Here is a 14,623-nt window from a genome sequence, read left to right as displayed (position 1 = left end):
AGAAGCACTGTATCTTCTACAGCAGAGGTAACTCTGGGTCTTCCTTTCCTGTGGTGGTCCTCATGAGAGCCAGTTTCATCATAGTGCTTGATGGTTTTTGTGACTGCACTTGAAGAAACTTTCAAAGTTCTTGAAATTTTCCGTATTGACTGACCTTCATGTCTTAAAGTAATGATGGACTGTTGTTTCTCTTTGCTTATTTGAGCTGTTCTTGCCATAATATGGACTTGGTCTTTTACCAAATAGGACTATCTTCTGTATACCACCCCTACCTTGTCACAACACAACTGATTGGCTCAAACACATTAAAAAGGAAAGAAATTCCACAAATTAACATGACACACCTGATAATTGAAATACATTCCAGGTGACTACCTCATGAAGCTGGTTGAGAGAATGCCAAGAGTATGCAAAGCTGTCATCAAGGCAAAGGATGGCTACTTTGAAGAATCTCAAATATATCATATATTTTGATTTGTTTAACACTTTTTTGGTTACTACATGATTCCATGTGTGTTATTTCATAGTTTTGATGTCTCCACTATTATTCTACAGCGTGGAAAATTCTAAAAAACATTTTTTGAAAAAGCCTTGAATGAGTAGGTGTGTCCAAACTATTGACTGGTACTTTATGTAATGGGGAATGAATAAAAAACAAACAATCAAAGGGCAAACAATTGGCACAATGAAACAATGAATGTGCAAGAATTGGCAGGAGACAGGGGAGCACATTCTGGAGAGCTGAGTGCATGCATTCTGGAGAGAGAAGCCCATATCTTCACCACACACTGTAACGAAAGTCATCTGGAGAAGGAGAGGAGGACCAAAGTGCAGCGTGGTACGTATCCATAACTTTTAACCAAGATGAATACACAAACAAAAACAACAAAACGACCAACGAACAGTTCTGACAGGTGCAACAAACACTAACCTGAAAATAATCACCCACAAACACAAGTGGGAAAGCAGGCTACCTAAGTATGGCTCTCAATCAGAGACAACAATAGACAGCTGCCTCTGATTGAGAACCATACCAGGCCAAACACATAGAAATAGAAAACCTAGACCTACAACATGGAATATCCACCCACATCACACCCTGACCAAAATAAAAATAGAAACATACAAAGCAATCTACAGTCAGGGCGTGACAGTACACCCCCCAAAGGTGCGGACTCCGGCCGCAAAAACCTGAACCAATAGGGGAGGGTCTGGGTGGGCATTTCACCGCGGTGGCGGCTCTAGTGCGGGACGTGTAGACCCCACTCCACCTTAGTCTTGGCCCCCTTATGTAGCGCCTCTGGAGTGGCGACCCTCGCCGCTGACCCCGGACTGGGGACCCTTACAACAGACCCCGAATAGGAGGGAAACTCTGGCAGCACCGGACAGGCGGGAGGCTCTGGCAACGCCGGACAGGAGGGAGGCTCTGGCAGCGCCGGACAGGCGGGAGGCTCTGGCAGCGCCGGACAGGCGGGAGGCTCTGGCAGCGCCGGATAGGCGGGAGGCTCTGGCAGCGCCAGACAGACGGGAGGCTCTGGCAGCGCCGGACAGGAGGGAGACTGGCTGCTCCGGACAGGAGGGAGACTCTGGCTGCTCCGGACAGGAGGGAGACTCTGGCTGCTCCGGACAGGAGGGAGACTCTGGCTGCTCCGGACAGGAGGGAGACTCTGGCTGCTCCGGACAGGAGGGAGACTCTGGCTGCCCCAGACAGGAGGGAGACTCTGACTGCTCTGGACAGGAGGGAGACTCTGGCTGCTCCTGACTGAAGACCGTCGCTGCAGGCTCCGGACTAGAGGGCGTCGCTGGAGGCTCCGGACTAGAGGGCGTCGCTGGAGGCTTCGGACTAGAGGGCGACGCTGGAGGCTCCGGACTAGAGGGCGTCGCTGGAGGCCTCGTGCCATAACTCCTCACTGGAGGTTTCGTGCCATGGATCCTCACTGGAGGCTTCGTGCCATGTATCCTCACTGGAGGCTTCGTGCCATGGATCCTCACTGGAGGCTTCGTGCCATGGATCCTCACTGGAGGCTTTGTGCCATGGATCCTCACTGGAGGCTTCGTGCCATGGATCATCACAGGAGGCTTCGTGCCATGGATCATCACTGGAGGCTTCGTGCCATGGATCATCACAGGAGGCTTCGTACCATGGATCATCACAGAAGGCTTCGTACCATGGAGCAGCACTGGAGGTTTTGTGCCATGGATCATCACTGGAGGCTTCGTGCCATGGATCATCACTGGAGGCTTCGTACCATGGATCATCACTGGAGGCTTCGTGCCATGGATTATCACTGGAGGCTTCGTGCCATGGATCATCACTGGAAGCTTCTTGCCATGGATCATCACTGGAGGCTTCGTGCCATGAATCATCACTGGAGTCTTTGTGCCATGGATCATCACTGGAGGCTTCTTGCCATGGATCATCACTGGAGGCTTTGTGCCATGGATTATCACTGGAGGCTTCTTGCCATGGATCATCACTGGAGGCTTGGCTCTGGGAGAAGGCACAGGACTCACCAGGCTGAGGAGAAATGCAGGAGGGTTAGAGCTTAGCACAGGCACAGGACTCACCAGGCTGGGGAGACATGCAGGAGGCCTTGTCCTTGGCCGAGGCACCGGATACACTGGGCCGTGGAGGCGCACTGGAGGTCTCGAGAAAAAAGCCTGCACAACCCGTCCTGGCTGTATGGTGACTTTGGCCCTGCACCTGCGGGATGCAGGCACAGGACGCACTGGGCTGTGCAGATGCGCTGGAAACACAGTGCGCAAAGCTGGCGAAGGATAACCCGGACCGAGGAGACGCACTGGAAACCAGATGCGCTGAGCCGGCATCATCCTTCCTGGCTCGATGCCCACTCTAGCCCGGCAGATGCAAGGAGCTGCGATGTAACGTACCGGGCTAAGCACACATACTGGAGACACCGTGCGCTCCACCGCATAGCATGGTGCCTGACCAGTACGACGCTCGCCACGGTAAGCACGGGGAGTTAGCTCAGGTCTCCTATCTGACTCCGCCAATCTCCCCGTGTGCCCCCCCAAAAAAATAATTCTGGGGCTGCCTCTCGTGCACTTCTCCTCGAGCCAACTCCTCATAGCGTCGCCGCTCTGCTTTTGCTGCCTCCAGCTCCTTTTTCGGACGGCGATACTCTCCTGGGTGTACCCATGGTCCTTTGCCGTCCAAAATGTCCTCCCATGTCCATGTTCCCACGCTGCTTGGTCCTTTGTTGGTGGGTGATTCTGTAAAGAAAGTCGTCTGGAGAAGGAGAGGAGGACCAAAGTGCAGCGTGATACGTATCCATAACTTTTAATCAAGATGAATACACAAACAAAAACAACAAAACGACCAACGAACAGTTCTGACAGGTGCAACAAACACTAACCAGAAAATAATCACCAACAAACACAAGTGGGAAAACAGGCTACCTAAGTATGGCTCTCAATCAGAGACAACGATAGACAGCTGCCTCTGATTGAGAACCATACCAGGCCAAACACATAGAAATAGAAAACCTAGACCTACAACATAGAATACCCACCCACATCACACCCTGACCAAGCTAAAATTAGAAACATACAAAGCAATCTACAGTCAGGGCGTGACACACACCCTTCCCCTTCTTCTTGTCTCAACATTTTAAATTATACTCAAGACACATTAACTTGTCACAAACTAGCTCTTAGCCCGTAACAAAAAGGGAGACAACGCAGAGATCAAGGAATAACAAAAACATATTTATTAACTAAAGTAAACTATATACAATTAACAATGGTGTGTGTAGTCAGTAATCAGTAGTGTAAGTGAGTGGTTGTGTGCATAGATGGTGATAATGAGGGGTTTTGAGAGGTGTCAAAACAAATAATCCACAAAATGCCACAACCAAAAATAACAGTGTGTCTGCGTGGAGAGAGTCTCCTCAATGAATGGAGGGAATGGAGTATTTATCCCCGGACACACCCGAGCCCAGGTGTGTCCCAATTTGCTTACAACCCTCCCGGCTCCGCCCACCGACATTCTATTAAAGAAAACAAGAGCAAAGAGAAAGAATTCCCCTACCATAAAACCGGGAATCACCAAGGACCCCGGAAACACCACACCAACCAAACATAAACTCAAACATAATACTGCCCTTGTTAACGCTACCCCACCGCGATGCACAAATTGCTGGCTCCCCAAAAAAGCGCAAGCTTAGGTCTGCAAATTATGCCCATAGAAACGCATTGGGCTTATTCAGGACAGATTTTTGTGAGAGTGAGCCCTCTCGCTTCGCCTCTTCTTCTCTGCTGAAACTATCGAGCCAAACAGCACCCCTCTGTCCTACTACATGTAGCCCATGTGTCTGATGCTGTCTGGTCAGAAACAGTATGACATGTCATACTCCTTTTGTCCACACAGCATCAGACACATGGTCTACACATAAGGAGACAGAGGGCACTGTTTCGCTCGCTCGGATGCTTTATCTGAGATTGATGCATCTTTCTGTCGGCGCGAGTCTCTGTCAAATAAATGATCAATATATCAATATTTTATTTGGACGGGCAAGGAGGTACAGTAAGGCAGGCCAGGCCCCCTAGGACCCATCCATAATGCTAGCCCTCTCACTCAAGTATCATATTACAAACATTTCTCTCCACCCTATGGCAAAATGTGTAGAATTGCTGGAAGTTAGCTGTAAAACAGCATTTTTTTTCTCTCTGCCCCATGTCAAAATGAGTAGAATTGCATGAAATGAGTTATACAATTGCTAAATGTTCTCTATACCCCATGGCAAAGAGTAGCCTCGAACAAACCGAGGCTAGGCAAAGTGTGTAGAATCGCACAAAATGAACTGTAAAACAAAACAAAATTGCCCATCCCTAGCTTAGGCTATAACCCCCCTAAACTTAGACAGGCTCCACACTCAAAATATGAAAAAACATTCCATAAAATCAAATTTTATTGGTCACATAAACACGGTTAGCAGATGTTAATGCGAGTGTAGCGAAATGCTTTTGATTCTAGTTCCGACCATGCAGTAATATCTAGCAAGTAATCTAACAATTTCACAACAACTACCTTTTACCCCCAAGTGTAAATGAATGAATAATAATATGTACACATAAATACTTAAGATTTCCTGGGGTAACAGTGTAAGAAATAATACATTAAAAAAACAAAATACTGCATTGTTTCCTAAGAACTCGAAGCGAGGCGAGTCTCTGTCGGCGCCGGAACCCAAATACAAAGAGCATATTTTCATCATAATAATTAAGCCTAGGCCTACTCAGCCAGAACAGGACTGGTTCTTCTCTAGGTTTCTTCCCAGGTTCCAGCCTTTCTAGGGAGTTTTTCCTGGACACCGTGCTTCTACATCTGCATTGCTTGCTGTTTGGGGTTTTAGGCTGGGTTTCTGTATTGCCCTTTGTGACATCGGCTGTTCTAAAAATGGCTTTATAAATACATTTGATTGATCGAATGATACTCACCAAACAGAAGTTGTGGCCTTAGTTCATCACCATGCACTGTTCAATGTAAAATTAATAACGTGCCAAAAAAAGCCTGTTTCAAATGATCACTCCTTGAGAATAACTGTGATGTGAGATGCGCATCACTTCGCACTGGCAAGTTTTTTCATTTGGAAAAATGTTCTGTTATATTTCATTAATTTATATTACATCATGTTTTTTTGCTATAAAATATGTGTGTCTTGACTGTGATAAGGGCTGGGGAAATAAGAGCGTTTCGTCTGCTAAATTAACAAAACAAGGATATGCCATTGCACAGCCATACAACGGCTTCTACAAGCAGACGCCACTGCTGAGGTTACTACCTTTTTGAAGATTGTGTCCCACGATAAAATATAACCAGATGATATTACGGTTTCAATAAATGGATCTTAAATGGCATATGAATATAAACTCATCAAAAAAAGAAACGTCCTTTTTCAGGACCCTGTCTTTCAAAGATAATTGAAAATGGAAACTAAAGAGGACACTAAAGAGGCCTTTCTACTAACTCTGAAAAACAAAAAGAAAGATGCCCAGGGTCCCTGCTGATCTGCGTGAACGCGCCTTAGGCATGCTGCAAGGAGGCATGAGGACTGCAGATGTGCCTAGGGAAATAAATTGCAATGTCCGTACTGTGAGAAGCCTAAGACAGCGCTACAGGGAGACAGGATGGACAGCTGATCGTCCTCGCAGTGGCAGACCACGTGTAACAACAACTGCACAGGATCGGTACATCCGAACATCACAGCTGCGGGACAGGTACAGGATGGCAACAACAACTGCCCGAGTTACACCAGGAACGCACAATCCCTCCATCAGTGCTCAAACTGTCCGCAATAGGCTGAGAGAGGCTGGACTGAGGGCATGTAGGCCTGTTGTAAGGCAGGTCCTCACCAGACATCACCGGCAAAAACGTTGCCTATGGGCACAAACCCACTGTCGCTGGACCAGACAGGACTGGCAAAAAGTGCTCTTCACTGACGAGTTGCGGTTTTGTCTCACCAGGGGTGATGGTCGGATTCGCGTTTATTGTCGAAGCAATGAGCGTTACACCGAGGCCTGTACTCTGGAGCGGGATCGATTTGGAGGTGGAGGGTCCGTTATGGTCTGGGGCGGTGTGTCACAGCATCATCGGACTGAGCTTGTTGTCATTGAAGGCAATCTCAACGATGTGCGTTACAGGGAAGACATCCTCCTCCCTCATATGGTACCTTTCCTGCAGGCTCATCCTGACATGACCCTTCAGCATGACAATGCCACCAACCATACTGCTCATTCTGTGCGTGATTTCCTGCAAGACAGGAATGTCAGTGTTCTGCCATGGCCAGCGAAGAGTCCAGATCTCAATCCCATTGAGCATGTCTGGGACCTGTTGGATCGGAGGGTGAGACCTAGGGTCATTCCCCCCAGAAATGTCCGGGAACTTGCAGGTGCCTTGGTGAAAGAGTGGGGTAACATCTCACAGTTAGAACTGGCAAATCTGGTGCAGTCGATGAGGAGGAGAAGCACTGCAGTACTTAATGTAGCTGGTGGCCACACCAGATACTGACTGTTACTGTTACTTTTGATTTTGACCCCTCCTTTGTTAAGGGACACACTATTCAATTTCTGTTAGTCACATGTCTGTGGAACTTGTTCAGTTTATGTCTCAGTTGTTGAATCTTGTTATGTTCATACAAATATTTACACATGTTAAGTTTGCTGAAAATTAACGCAGTCGACAGTGAGATGACATTTCTTTTTTTGCTGAGTTTATATTAGGCAATTTAGTGATTAGGATTTGTTATCTGTTATGGTTATGATAAATTAGTGATTAGGATTTGTTATCTCTAATGCTTATGATAAATTAGTGATTAGGATTTGTTATCTGTAATGGTTATGATAAATTAGTGATTAGGATTTGTTATCTGTAATGGTTATGATAAATTAGTGATTGTTGTGCACTGTTGGTATATAGATAAATGCACACATGTTTTTTCCATTGCAGGCCTTGCCTTTCTGTTCTAAAAACATATACCTGTATACATTGAACAAAAATATAAATACAACATAGAAAGTGTTGGTACCATGTTTCATGAACTGAAAGATCCCAGAAATGTTCCATATTCACAAAAAGCTTATCTCTCTCCAATAACATTTGCAAATGCACACATTTGTTTACGTCCCTGTTAGTGAGCATTTCTCCTTTGTGAAGATAATCCATCCACCTGACAGGTGTGGCATATCAAGAAGCTGATTAAACTCCATGATCATTACACAGGTGCACTGTGTGCTGGGGACAATAAAAGGCCACTATAAAATGTGCAGTTTTGTCACACAACACAATGCCACAGATGTCTCAAGTTTTGAGGGAGCATGACATTGGTATGCTGACTGCAGGGATGTGCACCAGAGCTGTTGCCAGATAATTTAATGTTTATATCTCTACCATAAGCCGCCTCCAAAGTTGGAGAATTTAGTAGTACGTTCAACTGGCCTCACATCGCAGACCATGGATCTCCACATCCGGCTTCTTCACCTGATGAAACTGAGAAGTATTTCTGTCTGTAGCTCTTTTGTGGGGGAAAACTCAGTCTGATTGGCTGGTCTGGTTCCCAAATGGGTGGGCCTATGCCATCCCAAGCCCACCCATCGCTAATTTATTTATTTAAATGAACTGATTTCCTTATATGAACTGTAACTAAGTAAAATCGTTGAAATTGTTGCATGTTGCGTTTATATTTTTGTTGAATATATTTTGCATTCGGAGTACTCTATTACTCCAAAAAATAAACATGCAAGTACTTGAACCGTCAACAAATGTCAAATGCCCATCCCTACATTCTTAGAAGAAATGGTTCCAAAAGGTTTCTTCGGCTGTCCCTCTGTGGAAAGGGTCCTACATGGAACCCAAAATGGTTCTACCTGAAACCAAAAAGGATTCTTCAAGGGTTATCCTATGGGGACATCCGAAGAACCATTTTAGGTTCTAGACAGCACTTTTTTTTCTAAGAGTGTACCGAGGACACAGAAAGCTGTTATGTCAGCTGAGGCCAGTGAGTGTTCTGAAGCGTCCCGCTTTCTAATGTGCTTACTTTGATCTCCCCTCCTCCATCCACTCCTCTGGCTGGAAAAACACAAAACATGAATATAAACAACACCTCTAATCCCCCCATCACCCTCTCCCTCCTCTTGTCTCTAATAAAGGAGCCTCTTAGTGATCTTTGGGCTCATAATGATGATGCGTACATTCCTGCTGAGTCTCCAGGGAGCGCCACTTACTCACCTCCCATGTGACTGTGTAGATGTGGCATGATTGGACAGTACACTAACCAACAGGTCCCAGTAACAGCAGTGTTAGCTAGTATTGTTCACTATGAGGACCTCAGTTTGGAATGTGTCTGGGTCATTGGAATGCCTTGGAAGCAGGGCTACTAGTTAGACAGTACCACCAATTGGAAATGAATTGCTTCCAATTGTTTGGTTGGTGCATGATGCTTGCAACACCATAGCCATGTACACTGAATATGCTGTAGGCCTATGTGTTGACAGCTTTGGGAAAAAGTCTGCTAATTGACCATATTATTACAATGTTATTACAAGCTTGATGCTCCACCATCACTTGCCCCTGATCCAGGTCTTCTAATCCAGTTAAACAGTTTCCGTGACGATCCTGTGAGCCAAGGCCGGCGGCCGCACAGCGAACACATCTGAAGCTCATTACATCCATGAAAGAAATCCTAGAACAGAATAAAATAGAATAAAAATAGCAGTGAAATAATGAAATAATATGAAACCTGCTGATATCAGCGGTGAGAGGAGAGGTCCCTGTTGGCCTGACACATAGACATCCTCTCTCATATTTATTAGTTTAATATTTCAGATCCAACACCACAGCCAGCTTTCTGACACGTCCACCATTCTTCTTTCTAGGGTTCTCTCTCTCTCTCTCTCTCTCTCTCTCTCTCTCTCTCTCTCTGTCTGTCTGTCTGTCTGTCTGTCTGTCTGTCTGTCTGTCTGTCTGTCTGTCTGTCTGTCTGTCTCTGTCTCTGTCTCTGTCTCTGTCTCTGTCTCTGTCTCTGTCTCTGTCTCTCTCTCTCTCTCTCTCTCTCTCTCTCTCTCTCTCTCTCTCTCTCTCTCTCTCTCTCTCTCTCTCTCTCTCTCTCTCTCTCTCTCTCTCTCTCTCTCTCTCTCTCTCTCTCTCGTGATAGCTGCTGCTCATGTAGATCTGTTTATCAAAGGGTTGTTCAAGCCGCCCAGAGACAGCAAAAAAATGCAGAATAGGGAACTGTACAATTGACCCATGATGTCAACTGTACTGGCGCCAGCCAAAGGGCATTGGGTTCCTCTGCATAGACAGACACGTGGTCAAGCAGTGTGTTATCTGAAGACTCATACAGAGCTTATTATGTATGTCAATGGAGTGTTACAAAAGGGAATACAATTATAAGCACTACATCACGTTATAGGGAAGACCCAGATGCAGACAATGTCGAAGTAACAAAAGTTTATTACTAGAACGGGGGCAGGCAAAACGACAGGTCAAGAACAGGCAGAGGTTAGTAATCCGGATCAGAGTCCAAAAGCTCCAGAACAGCCAATAATCCAGTGGTTTTATTTTTAATTGATTTAATTCACCAGGTAGGCTAGTTGAGAACAAATTCTCATTTACAACTGAAACCTAGCCAAGATTAAGCAAAGCAGTGCAACACAGACAACAACATAGAGTTACACATGGAATAAACAAACATACAGTCAATAACACAATAGAGAAAAAAAGTCAATATACAGTGTGTGCAAATGAGGTAAGATAAAGGAGGTCAGGCAATAAATAGGCCATAGTGGCAAAATAATTACAATATACCAATTAAACACTGGAGTGATATATGTGCAGAAGATGAATGTGCAAGTAGAGAAACTGGGGTGCAAAGGAGCAAAAAAATAAATAACAGTATGGGGATGAGGTAATTGGATGCTTATTTACAGATGGGCTACGTACAGGTGCAGTGATCTGTGAGCTGCTCTGATAGCTGGAGCTTAAAGTTAGTGAGGGAGACATGGGTCTCCAGCTTCAGTGATTTTTGCAATTTGTTCCAGTCATTGGCAGCAGAGAACTGGAAGGAAAGGCGACCAAATTAGGAATTGGCTTTGGGGGTGATCAGTGAAATATACCTGCTGGAGCGCGTGTTACGGGTGGGTGCTGCTATGGTGACCAGTGAGCTGAGATAAGGCGGGGCTTTACCTAGCAGAAACTTATTGATGACCTGGAGCCAGTGGGTTTGGCGACGAATATGAAGCGAGGGCCAGCCAACAAGAGCATACAGGTCGCAGTGGTGGGTAATATATGGGACTTTGGTGACAAAACGAATGGCACTGTGATAGAATGCATCCAATTTGTTGAGTAGAGTGTTGGAGGCTATTTTGTAAATGACATCGCCGAAGGCAAGGATCGGCAGGAAAGTCAGTTTTACGAAGGTATGTTTGGCAGCATGAGTGAGGGAGGCTTTGCTCGCCCTTCTTTGCTTAGTGTAACGACTGTCTAATTCCTCCTCCTCGGATGAGGAGAAGGAGTAGGGATCAGACCAAAATGCAGCGTGTTGTGACGACATGATGAATATTTATTGAAGCAAAGACGAATACGAAAAAACACTTGGAAAATTACAAAACAACAAAACGACGTAGACAGACCTGAACTTGAGAATTTACAATATAACACGAAGAACAGGAACAGACTAACCAAACGAACGAACACGAAACAGTCCCGTGTGGTGCAACAGACACAGACACAGGAACAATCACCCACAAACAAACAGTGAGAACAGCCTACCTTAATATGGTTCTCAATCAGAGGAAACGTCAAACACCTGCCTCTAATTGAGAACTATATCAGGCAACACATTTCACCCAACATAGAAACACATAACATAGAATGCCCACCCCAACTCACGCCCTGACCAACTAAACACATTAAAAAAAACAAGGAAAACAGGTCAGGAACGTGACACTTAGTTTCCAAAGAAGGGACAGAAGTATACAGAATGGTGTCGTCTGCGTAGAGGTGGATCAGAGAATCACCAGCAGCAAGAGCAACATCATTGATGTATACATAGAAGAGTCGGCCCGAGAATTTAACCGTGTGACACCCCCATAGAAACTGCCAGAGGTCCGGACAACAGGCCCTCCGATGTGACACACTGAACTCTATCTGAGAAGTAGTTGGTGAACCAGGCGAGGCAGTCATTTGAGAAACCAAGGCTGTTGAGTCTGCCGATAAGAATGTGGTGATTGACAGAGTCGAAAGCCTTGGCCAGGTCGATGAATACAGCTGTACAGTATTGTCTCTTATCGATGGCGATTATGATATCGTTTAGGACCTTGAGCATGGCTGAGGTGCACCCATGACCAACTCGGAAACCAGATTGCATAGCGGAGAAGGTACAGTGGGATTCGAAATGGTCGGTGATCTGTTTGTTAACTTGGCTTTCGAAGACCTTAGAAAGGCAGGGTAGGATAGATATAGGTCTATATCAGTTTGGATCTAGAGTGTCTCCCCCTTTGAAGAGGGGGATGACCGCGGCAGCTTTCCAATCTTTGGGGATCTCAGACGATACGAAAGAGAGGTTGAACAGGCTAGTAATAGGGGTTGCAACAGTTTCGGTTGATAATTTTAGAAATAGAGGGTCCAGATTGTCTAGATCAGCTGATTTGTAGGGGTCCAAATTTTGCAGCTCTTTCAGAACATCAACTATCTGGATTTGGGTGAAGGACAAGTGGGGGAGGCTTGGGCAAGTTGCTGTGGGGGGTGCAGGGCTGTTGACCAGGGTAGGGGTGGCCAGGTGGAAAGCATGGCCAGCCGTAGAAGAATGCTTATTGAAATTCTCAATTATTGTGGATTTATCGGTGGTGACAGTGTTTCCTAGCCTCAGTGCAGTGGGCAGCTGGGAGGAGGTGCTCTTGTTCTCCATGGACTTTACAGCGTCCCAGAACTTTTTTAAATTTGTGCTACAGGATGCAAATTTCTGTTTGAAAAAGCTAGCCTTAGCTTTCCTAACTGCCTCTGTATATTGCCGTACCCCACAGGATGTTTTTGTGCTTTTCAAGGGCAGTCAAGTTTGGAGTGAACCACGGGCTATATCTGTTCCTGGTTCAACATTTTTAGAATAGAATAGATTCAATGCATAATGTACAGACAAAGGTATGGTAGGATGTGAATACAGTTGAGGTAAACCTAGGCATTGAGTGACGATGAGAGGTATTGTCTCTAGAGACATCAATTAAACCAGTTGAGGTCACCGCATAACCGCATATGTGGGAGATGGGACAAGAGGGTTAGCTGAGGCATATTGAGCAGGGCTGGAGGCTCTACAGTGAAATAAGACAATAATCACTAACCAAAACAGCAATGGACAAGGCATTTTGACATTAGGGAGAGGCATGCGTAGCCGAGTGATCATAGGGTCCAATGAGTAGCTGGACGGGCTGGAGACATTGCGATTCAGACAGCTAGTGGGCCGGGGCTAGCAGGGTAGCAGAAGGGCCTTAGAGGGACGTTGCGACGGAAGAAGACTGTTGTAGCCCACCTCGTGTGGTTACGTCGGCAGACCAGTCGTGATGGATCGGCGGGGCTCCGTATCACCAATAAAAGGGGTCCAGGCCAATTGGCAAAATAGGTATTGTAGCCCAAGGAGTGGCTGATGGACCTCTTCAGCTATCCGGGAGATGGGCCTAGCATAGGCTAGCTCCAGGCTAATTGGTGCTTGCTTCGGGACAGAGACGTTAGCCAGGAGAAGCCAATCGGATAGCAGCTAGCAAGCTGCGATGATCCAAGTGAAGAGGTTCAGAGCTTGCGGTAGGAATCCGGTGATATGGAGAAAAAGGAGTTCGATAAGCTCTGGGTTGAATCATGCTGTGCAGACTGGCAGGAGTTGTCCGGGCTAAAGGTTAGCTGATGACCGCTAGCAGTGGCTAGCTGACTACTAGCTAGTAGTTAGTTAGCTGGCTAGATTCTGATGGGGGTTCCGGTTCTAAAGTAAAGAAAATAGCAGATCCATACCACATTGGGTGAGGTGGATTGCTTGAAAGTATGTTGAAGTTGGGGTTAAGAAAAATAGTTGAAAAAATATATGCGAAGAAAAAATATATAAAGATATATGGACACGACTGGACACGACAAGACAAAGACAAAAGACGCCTGACTGCTACGTCATCCCAAGGTTCGGAACGGCAGGCAGGCTCAGGGTCAGGGCAGGCAAAATGGTCAAAACCGGGAAAGCTAGAAAACATTAACTAGAATCCGGCAGGAGCAAGGAGGAAAACCACAGGTAGGTTTGACGAACAAAACTAACTGGCAACAGACAAACAGAGAGCACAGGTATAAATACACAGGGGATAATGAGGGGAGATGGTAGACACCTGGTGTGGGGTGGAGACGAACACAAAGACAGGTGAAACAGATCAGGGTGTGACAACATCTGCTTCCTCAGAATACAGTAGATCAAAACACAGATATAGAAAGACTATAGGATAGACATGTTCAGATAAAAAAATAAGATACCATGTGGAAACAGACACTTGTATACATATAGAAAAGAACATACAGGGACAGACACATCAGTGTATGTGAAGACTGTATAGACCAGTGCCATATATGTCCAGATGTGTGTCTGTAAGGACAGTATTAGATGAAGTTGAAATGAGTACAACTCTATTGACTTCTAAAAAGTGTCTGAAAAAAGGAGACGAGAAGCCGGGGAGGACAGTGACACGTGTGGCCCTATTGGCTTGTGCCTCTGGCTGTGTCTGTGCCAAGTCATGTGGTGAGGAGTCCAGCCAAATGTCCATTCCCATCGGCAGCCCAATCAGGCTGGGAATTCTGGGAGTTCTGCAAGTGTTCACAGCTGTGTATGGATCCATCTGGCACTAGCTCCCACTGACACAGAGTAAGAGGGAAATACAGACAGACACAGACAGAGAATCGCCCAAAGAGGAGGAAATAAGGGACTGGAGGTCTCACACGACCCGTTATACTACTCAAAAACACCCAGCCTTACTTCTCCTGAACTCCTGACTAACAGAGAGACTCTCATGGACTGGCTTCTAAACACAATAGATTGTTGCCAAATATTGTCATATGAGACTTTATTGTCCACCAGCAGATGTTACA

The 14,623-nt window shown here is 45.9% G+C and overlaps 1 protein-coding gene and 1 long non-coding RNA gene across 3 annotated transcripts in view; one reads left to right on the top strand and one right to left on the bottom strand.

Moving 5' to 3' along the window:
- Positions 1-14,623, bottom strand: part of LOC129825329 (uncharacterized) — a 43,076-nt gene that overhangs the window by 11,214 nt on the left and 17,239 nt on the right. Inside the window, exons 2-3 of one of the 2 annotated variants that reach the window (XR_008754853.1) lie at positions 8,747-9,200; positions 8,556-8,587 (exon numbers count right to left, since the gene is read on the bottom strand). This is a non-coding gene — a long non-coding RNA (uncharacterized LOC129825329). The remainder of the gene's footprint in view (positions 1-8,555; positions 8,588-8,746; positions 9,201-14,623) is intronic. The other variant, XR_008754854.1, reaches the window with a different exon arrangement.
- LOC129825328 (fibronectin type III domain-containing protein 1-like) overlaps positions 1-14,623 on the top strand; it is a gene marked incomplete in the record, with an annotated part of 79,694 nt that overhangs the window by 53,727 nt on the left and 11,344 nt on the right.

Source organism: Salvelinus fontinalis, chromosome 27 (genome assembly GCF_029448725.1).
Source record: "Salvelinus fontinalis isolate EN_2023a chromosome 27, ASM2944872v1, whole genome shotgun sequence".
Taxonomy (NCBI): Eukaryota; Metazoa; Chordata; class Actinopteri; order Salmoniformes; family Salmonidae; genus Salvelinus; species Salvelinus fontinalis.
The sequence above is the reverse complement of the archived record's forward strand: the minus strand, read 5'-3'. Positions and strand labels throughout refer to the sequence as shown.